Below are 10,000 nucleotides of genomic sequence, written 5' to 3'. Positions count from 1 at the left end.
CAACATGGCGACGTCAGAGTTCCCGTTAGCCGGCAAATCTAAATCTCTTCGGTCAAAATAATTTCCCTTTAGCGCAATACCGCTTCAGTTGCGCCACTTATGTGACAGACAAGAAGAGTATGTGACAGACAAGAATAGTCCATTCTAATGTGTAACACTTAATGTGGAGAAAGAGATGTCCTGTATGGGTTGATTGTGCGTTGATCTGTTGCTAATGCCTCGGGGTTCCGGTGGGCATGTAAACAAATGCATAATGCTGCACTATACTGTGTGGCCTCACCCGGTTGCATAGCGACACTTATTGTTTAGGTGTCTTTTAATAAGCAGGTAGTCCTATCATTAGCTAGAACTAGCTGGATCTGATCGATATGGACATAAACGCGAGTGAAGTCTAATCTGACGGGAGAGAGAGATCAGCTGCTGCTGACGAGTCGACACGCAGCTCTGCATGATCACATGCAGCGGTGAGCGGACAAAACACACACTTCAGGTTAGAATATTACACGTAGCTATTTTAATTACCTCTCAAACTACCGTAACTAGTTATAGATATGTTTAGTTTTACTGTCGGGTCACTCATTACTGGATCCGCGAGCTGCATGATACTGGTATAATAGATTGCCCGATCGGGCAACCAGCAGGTGAGGCTTCATGGCCCGGGCTAAATACTAGATGGCCCCGGGCCATCGGGCAGTCCTTAATGTCGAGCCCTGATTATGGCATACCAGTTTTGATGTTGTAGTGTGTGGGAATGCAGGGGTTTAAGCATTAACAGAGTGAGAGTGAAAGTAAAGTACAGATTCAAGATGAATCAAATGAAAGATAACATTTAGATCAGTGGTTCTCAACTGGTCAGGCCTCGGGACCCACTTTTTACTTTGTCAATAAATCGCCACCCAACATTTCGAACCACAACCTATAAATTGTGGGTAAGAGTCGACATCAGCAAAGATGTTTTTTTGAGAAGATGATCACTACAACAGAAGTTTTCAAAACCGTTTATGGTCTCCGGTACTTCCAGTCCAACGCCTACTGCATGTACAGCGTTAGAAAATCGGGCCTTCAAAATAAAAGTTTGACTTTTTCCCCCCAAAAAAAAAAAAGAAATTTCAATTTTCAATTTTCTTTTTATTCACTTACACATCTGCGACCCACTCGAAATGGGTCGCAGAGAACCACTGATTTAGATTGTATACAGGTAAGGAGCTGTTAAAACAAGAATTACATTTATACACATAACCGAGTCTGGATTGTTAAAAATATTTTTTGTTTTACACTTTGTTTTGAGTTGAAGTCAGTTTATTTTCACTAAGATGATATTGGATGTCCTGACCCTGGTAAGCTCCACCCGTCTGGTGGTCTAAGTAGATCAAAACAAGCGAACCAGTTACACTGTACGACTGGAAAAGGTTCTCAACTTAAAAACAAACTGCAGAAGATGTGGATTTGGAGACGAGAGAGAGTTTGTTTTACTCTTTAGCTTTTACCATAACACATGTATTGTTTTGGTACGTTGAGTTGAGAAGTAAAATGACAAACTGATGATGTTGCTGGGCTTTATTACTTTGTTATCTATCAGTCGTATTTCTTTTGTTGTTCACTGTAGAGGGTCCCAGACGGTCAGATTAATATCTAAAATGATAATGACTTTTAAGGGTTTGTTTTACCTCTCTGGATGTGCCAGGCGGGTGGGGTTTACCAACATGATGACTCAATAAGCGTTTATAGTTGTAAAACACTCATAAGTATCAGGGAGTTTAAGTTTCACTTTTCCACCCTCGGACATCTCACCTGAGACTATCCAAAGGCTTATTTTATGATAAACTCCACCCGTCTGGTGTTCCAAGTAGAACGAATCAAACAAAAGACTTCTGTTTGAGCCTCGGACTTTAAAAGCTCTGAGGGGAAACTCCGGGAGACGCAGGTTTTGGAAAGTTGGACGACATATTGATCTCTTCATGCTCGATTTGGCTTGAGCAAAAAATGGTTTGATTTACTCTCCTGTACGTGCCAGACGGGCGGGGCTTATCCCCACCGGACAGAACAATGAGTATTAACAGGTTCAGATAAGGTACAATAATCAAATGCACTTTCCTGTGACCCACTTTCAGAGGTGGGAAGTAGGGGAGTACAAATACTTTATTACTGTACATAAGTACATGTTTCTGGTATCAGTACTTTACTCCACTACTTATTTTTGACGACTTTTTACTTTGACTTCTTAGATGTTGAACACAAATACCTGTACTTTCTACTTCTTACATGTTGAACACAAATACATGTACTTTCTACTTCTTACATGTTGAACACAAATACCTGTACTTTCTACTTCTTACATGTTGAACACAAATACATGTACTTTCTACTTCTTACATGTTGAACACAAATACCTGTACTTTCTACTTCTCACATGTTGAACACAAATACCTGTACTTTCTACTTCTTACATGTTGAACTCAAATACCTGAACTTTCTACTTCTTACATGTTGAACTCAAATACCTGTACTTTCTACTTCTTACATGTTGAACTCAAATACCTGAACTTTCTACTTCTTACATGTTGAACACAAATACCTGTACTTTCTACTTCTCACATGTTGAACTCAAATACCTGTACTTTCTACTTCTCACATGTTGAACTCAAATACCTGTACTTTCTACTTCTTACATGTTGAACACAAATACCTGTACTTTCTACTTCTTACATGTTGAACACAAATACCTGTACTTTCTACTTCTCACATGTTGAACACAAATACCTGTACTTTCTACTTCTTACATGTTGAACACAAATACCTGTACTTTCTACTTCTCACATGTTGAACACAAATACCTGTACTTTCTACTTCTTACATGTTGAACACAAATACCTGTACTTTCTACTTCTTACATGTTGAACTCAAATACCTGTACTTTCTACTTCTCACATGTTGAACTCAAATACCTGTACTTTCTACTTCTTACATGTTGAACTCAAATACCTGTACTTTCTACTTCTCACATGTTGAACTCAAATACCTGTACTTTCTACTTCTCACATGTTGAACTCAAATACCTGTACTTTCTACTTCTTACATGTTGAACTCAAATACCTGTACTTTCTACTTCTCACATGTTGAACTCAAATACCTGTACTTTCTACTTCTCACATGTTGAACTCAAATACCTGTACTTTCTACTTCTTACATGTTGAACTCAAATACCTGTACTTTCTACTTCTCACATGTTGAACTCAAATACCTGTACTTTCTACTTCTTACATGTTGAACTCAAATACCTGTACTTTCTACTTCTTACATGTTGAACTCAAATACCTGTACTTTCTACTTCTTACATGTTGAACTCAAATACCTGTACTTTCTACTTCTTACATGTTGAACACAAATACCTGTACTTTCTACTTCTCACATGTTGAACTCAAATACCTGTACTTTCTACTTCTTACATGTTGAACTCAAATACCTGTACTTTCTACTTCTCACATGTTGAACTCAAATACCTGTACTTTCTACTTCTTACATGTTGAACTCAAATACCTGTACTTTCTACTTCTTACATGTTGAACTCAAATACCTGTACTTTCTACTTCTCACATGTTGAACTCAAATACCTGTACTTTCTACTTCTTACATGTTGAACTCAAATACCTGTACTTTCTACTTCTCACATGTTGAACTCAAATACCTGTACTTTCTACTTCTTACATGTTGAACTCAAATACCTGTACTCTCTACTTCTTACATGTTGAACACAAATACCTGTACTTTCTACTTCTTACATTTTGAACACAAATACCTGTACTTTCTACTTCTCTCATTTTCCAAACAGGCTGGTTCCTTTAGTCTGAATGTGTGTTTGGTGGCGTGATCATTATTATTTAGAGTCATTGCGTGCCTATTGATTTGAACACGATCCGTGTATCCATCATTTCCCGCTCTTCTCTAAAGAAGAGGGACCAATGAAAACGTTGTCATGTTGCCGTTGGTCACCATGGAAACATTCATTAGCTAACAATGACATTATTGTTCTATTAATATAAAGGGAGGTCAGGTACTCTTTAAAACAGCTGCTAGTTATGGGTACTTTTTACTGAAGTACATTTCAAAGCCTCTTTACTTTGACTTTAGTAAAGAAGTTTAGTCAGTACTTCTACTTTCACCAGAGTATTTTTAAACATGAGTATCTGTACTTCTCCTTGAGGAAAGGATGTGTACTTCTACCTGAGGAAAGGATGTGTGTACTTCTACTTGAGTACAGGATGTGTGTACTTCTACTCAAGTAAAGGATGTGTGTACTTCTACTTGAGGAAAGGATGTGTGTACTTCTACTTGAGTAAAGGATGTGTATACTTCTACTTGAGTACAGGATGTGTGTACTTCTACATGAGGAAAGGATGTGTGTACTTCTACTTGAGTACAGGATGTGTGTACTTCTACTTGAGGAAAGGATGTGTGTACTTCTACTTGAGGAAAGGATGTGTGTACTTCTACTTGAGGAAAGGATGTGTGTACTTCTACTTGAGGAAAGGATGTGTGTACTTCTACTTGAGTAAAGGATGTGTATACTTCTACTTGAGTACAGGATGTGTGTACTTCTACATGAGGAAAGGATGTGTGTACTTCTACTTGAGTACAGGATGTGTGTACTTCTACTTGAGGAAAGGATGTGTGTACTTCTACTTGAGTACAGGATGTGTATACTTCTACTTGAGTACAGGATGTGTGTACTTCTACATGAGGAAAGGATGTGTGTACTTCTACTTGAGTACAGGATGTGTGTACTTCTACTTGAGGAAAAGATGTGTGTACTTCTACTTGAGTACAGGATGTGTGTACTTCTACTTGAGGAAAGGATGTGTGTACTTCTACCTGAGGAAAGGATGTGTGTACTTCTACCTGAGTACAGGATGTGTGTACTTCTTCTTGAGTAAAGGATGTGTGTACTTCTACCTGAGTACAGGATGTGTGTACTTCTACTTGAGTAAAGGATGTGTGTACTTCTAGTAAAGGATGTGTGTACTTATACCTGAGTACAGGATGTGTGTACTTCTACTTGAGTAAAGGATGTGTGTACTTCTACTTGAGTAAAGGATGTGTGTACTTCTACCTGAGTAAAGGATGTGTGTACTTCTACTTGAGTAAAGGATGTCTGTACTTCTACTTGAGGAAAGGATGTGTGTACTTCTACTTGAGTAAAGGATGTGTGTACTTCTACTTGAGGAAAGGATGTGTGTACTTCTACTTGAGTAAAGGATGTGTGTACTTCTACTTGAGTAAAGGATGTGTGTACTTCTACTTGAGGAAAGGATGTGTGTACTTCTACTTGAGTAAAGGATGTGTGTACTTCTACTTGAGTAAAGGATGTGTGTACTTCTACTTGAGTAAAGGATGTGTGTACTTCTACTTGAGTAAAGGATGTGTGTACTTCTACTTGAGTAAAGGATGTGTGTACTTCTACTTGAGGAAAGGATGTGTGTACTTTTTGCCCACATCTCTCTCCAGATGAGAAACCAGGCTAAGCTCCACCCACATGGCACCGCAAGTGTGTCGAATCAAACGAGAGGCTTATGTCATGGTTTTTATTGGCTCCTGACGGGCAGAGTGGTGTTAAAGATTTACAACGAGAGAGGAACTGTTTCGCTGAGCGGCGGCTCGAAGGGTCCGGTTTCACCGTGTGAAGTTTATAACGTTTTTTATTTGGGCCGCTGGAAGAAGGGAGCGTTTGTTCGGTGTTACGGGGACGTCCAGCGGGAGGTGGAGACATGCCAAGAAATCTTTAAAGGACAATTTCCTCAAATTCTCTCACTTTTTATATCGCTGTGGTTCGGGTCTGGCTTCTGGGACTTTTAATATTCACCTCTTTGAGTTACTGAGTATTGTATATCAAACGCACCCTTTAATATATTAAGTTTTCCCTGATTATTAAAGTGTATTTCCACTTTCCCTTGTTTGTTTTACAAGCTGCAGGTGTGGAGCCTGGAAGCGTGTGATGGAAGATATCCAGGTGCATTATGGGAGATGAAGTCTGCAGTGTTTTTGGAGTAAAGTCAGGATATCTCCACCTTTAATGCTCAGATATTGATGTTTGATGATTGTAAATTGTTAGAAATTAGCAAATATATAACGTGATGGACCCAAATGTTCCTCTGACTGCCATTTAACACATACACACAACCTGTCATTTAGAATCCACTGAGTTCATATCACTCTGGTCCTGATTGTGCACCTGTATATCAAATCAGCTGTTTCCCATAAATTATCTTTTATAAATGTATTTAATATTATTTTGTTTATTGTTTATTTACTTATGATTCTGATTTTGCCTTCTTAGTAATTTTTTTAATAATATTTATTTATTAGTCGTTGATTTATTTAAAAAATATTTCTGATATTTTCTATTAATTTACTTCTTATAGTGTCTTTCTCACTAATTTATTTTTTCATTAATTAATTTCTTGTCAATTTGTTTGATTTTAAATCCTTTAAAATCAATGTAAGTTCTTCTTAATTGATCTAAATATTGAAGTGTATTCCCCTTGACTCTCAGAGTGTGACTCTAACCTTCGGACGGGTCCAGCCTCCGGGCGCGGCGGCCATGTTTGGAGTTGTTGTGGACGAACATGTTGTCGGAGACGGCGAGAACGTGACCGTCGACGTTCACTGTAGTGGAGATAACAACCTACACACACACACACGCACACACACACACACACACGCACACACACACACGCACACGCACATACACACACACACACACACACACACACACACACACACACACACACACACACACACACACACACACAGAGAGAGTGAAAGGTCAGTATCATCAGCATTGAAAAGAGTGGCACACAGCTGGGAGACCAGGGGACACTAAAGAGTGATGCACACAGCTGGAGAACAGGGGACACTAAAGAGTGAGGCACACAGCTGGAGACCAGGGGACACTAAAGAGTGACGCACACAGCTGGAGACCAGGGGACAGTAAAGAGTGACGCACACAGCTGGAGACCAGGGGACACTAAAGAGTGACGCACACAGCTGGAGACCAGGGGACAGTAAAGAGTGACGCACACAGCTGGAGGCCAGGCGACACTAAAGAGTGACGCACACAGCTGGAGACCAGGGGACAGTAAAGAGTGACGCACACAGCTGGAGACCAGGGGACAGTAAAGAGTGACGCACACAGCTGGAGACCAGGGGACAGTAAAGAGTGACGCACACAGCTGGAGACCAGGGGACACTAAAGAGTGACGCACACAGCTGGAGACCAGGGGACAGTAAAGAGTGACGCACACAGCTGGAGACCAGGGGACAGTAAAGAGTGACGCACACAGCTGGAGACCAGGGGACACTAAAGAGTGACGCACACAGCTGGAGACCAGGGGACACTAAAGAGAGACGCACACATCTGGAGACCAGGGGACACTAAAGAGTGATGCACACAGCTGGGAGACCAGGGGACACTAAAGAGTGAAGCACACAGCTGGAGAACAGGGGACACTAAAGAGTGACGCACACAGCTGGGAGACCAGGGGACACTAAAGAGTGAGGCACACAGCTGGAGACCAGGGGACACTAAAGAGTGACGAACATAGCTGGAGACCAGGGGACAGTAAAGAGTGACGCACACAGCTGGAGACCAGGGGACACTAAAGAGTGACGCACACAGCTGGAGACCAGGGGACACTAAAGAGAGACGCACACATCTGGAGACCAGGGGACACTAAAGAGTGATGCACACAGCTGGGAGACCAGGGGACACTAAAGAGTGAAGCACACAGCTGGAGAACAGGGGACACTAAAGAGTGACGCACACAGCTGGGAGACCAGGGGACACTAAAGAGTGATGCACACAGCTGGGAGACCAGGGGACACTAAAGAGTGATGCACACAGCTGGGAGACCAGGGGACACTAAAGAGTGAAGCACACAGCTGGAGACCAGGGGACACTAAAGAGAGACGCACACAGCTGGAGAACAGGGGACACTAAAGAGTGACGCACACAGCTGGAGACCAGGGGACACTAAAGAGTGATGCACACAGCTGGGAGACCAGGGGACACTAAAGAGTGACGCACACAGCTGGGAGACCAGGGGACACTAAAGAGTGACGCACACAGCTGGGAGACCAGGGGACACTAAAGAGTGACGCACACAGCTGGGAGACCAGGGGACACTAAAGAGTGACGCACACAGCTGGAGACCAGGGGACACTAAAGAGTGACGCACACAGCTGGAGACCAGGGGACACTAAAGAGTGACGCACACAGCTGGGAGACCAGGGGACACTAAAGAGTGACGCACACAGCTGGAGAACAGGGGACACTAAAGAGTGATGCACACAGCTGGAGACCAGGGGACACTAAAGAGTGACGCACACAGCTGGGAGACCAGGGGACACTAAAGAGAGACGCACACATCTGGAGACCAGGGGACACTAAAGAGTGACGCACACAGCTGGAGACCAGGGGACACTAAAGAGTTTTCCGGATGAACTGTCTAATTGTTGAAGTAACAGAATAAATAGAGAATAAAAAAAGGTGCGTTTGTTTCTCGTACCTGGAACCGGCGCATGTCTCTGGGGTTTCCTGCATTCTTCAAACAGTTCTGATTGCACTTGAGGAAGTTCTTGAGGAAGAATCTGCAGAAAAACACAAGAAGACAAACATGAATAACACAGATTTAAAATGAGGGGGCTGCAGGAACATCAGCTCCCAGTTAAAGGAGCATGAGGTCTCAGGCGTCAGGAGAATAAAGACCTGTGTAATGAAATGTGAACTCAAGTGCAGCAGCAGATAGGGGGGTGACTTTGCAAAGGGTAGTGATTACAGAGGAGACCTTAAGTGCAAACGGTTCCATCCACAGGGCAGAGGGGACACTTCCCCTTCCTCCTCCATGGCTATCACTTTAGGCTTTAATGCTTGTTTTGAGTTATATAATACAAAGTACAAACTTGAAATTTATAAAACAACATAACATATTTCCCCTTAAAACTGCATTAATAATGATGTCATTAAGGGCTTTCTTAAGGGGAATTATCGATAGATTGCACTGTATTTAATATAGAGGTTTGTAAAAACAACAACGAGAATCAATACACACACACACACTAAATACACACACACACACACACACACACACACACACACACACACACACACACACACACACACACACACACACTAAATACACACACACACACACACACACACACACACTCACACTAAATACACACACACCTAAATACACACACACACACACACACACACACACACACACACACACACACACACACACACACATTAAATAAACACACACACACACACACACACACACACACACACACACACACACATTAAATAAACACACACACACACACACACACACACACACTAAATACACACACACACACTAAATACACACACACACACACACACACACACACACACACACACACACACACACTAAACACACACACACACATTAAATAAACACACACACACACACACACACACACACACACATTAAATAAACACACACACACACACACACACACACACACTAAATACACACACACACACTAAATACACACACACACACACACACACACACACACACACACACACACACACACACACACACACACATTAAATACACACACACACACACACTAAATACACACACACACACACACACACACACACACACACACACACACACATTAAATAAACACACACACACACACACACACACACACACACACACACACACACACACACACACACACACACACTAAATACACACACACACATTTCTCCACTGAAGCTTATGTTCATCAGACAATAAAACCTTTGAGTCTTTGAATCTCTGTCTGATTTACGCCGACGTTCAGGCGAAGTATTGATTGTGATATCAATGGGGGGGGGGTAATAAAACTAAAAGGGGGGGGGGGTTAATGCACCGTCTTGTAATCTGTGACATCCATCTCTTGGACTATA

General features: G+C 41.9%; 1 pseudogene across 1 annotated transcript in view; it reads right to left on the bottom strand.

Moving 5' to 3' along the window:
* Positions 1 to 8,651, bottom strand: part of LOC307031184 (transcription factor COE3-like) — a 64,413-nt pseudogene extending 55,762 nt beyond the window's left edge. The window contains exons 1-2 of the transcript XR_013810634.1: positions 8,562 to 8,651; positions 6,562 to 6,679 (exon numbers count right to left, since the gene is read on the bottom strand). The product of XR_013810634.1 is annotated as a transcription factor COE3-like (transcript). The remainder of the gene's footprint in view (positions 1 to 6,561; positions 6,680 to 8,561) is intronic.
* Between the last annotated feature and the right edge of the window lie 1,349 nt (positions 8,652 to 10,000).

This window comes from Notothenia rossii, assembly GCF_949606895.1.
Source record: "Notothenia rossii genome assembly, chromosome: 3".
Classification (NCBI taxonomy): Eukaryota; Metazoa; Chordata; class Actinopteri; order Perciformes; family Nototheniidae; genus Notothenia; species Notothenia rossii.
The sequence above is the reverse complement of the archived record's forward strand: the minus strand, read 5'-3'. Positions and strand labels throughout refer to the sequence as shown.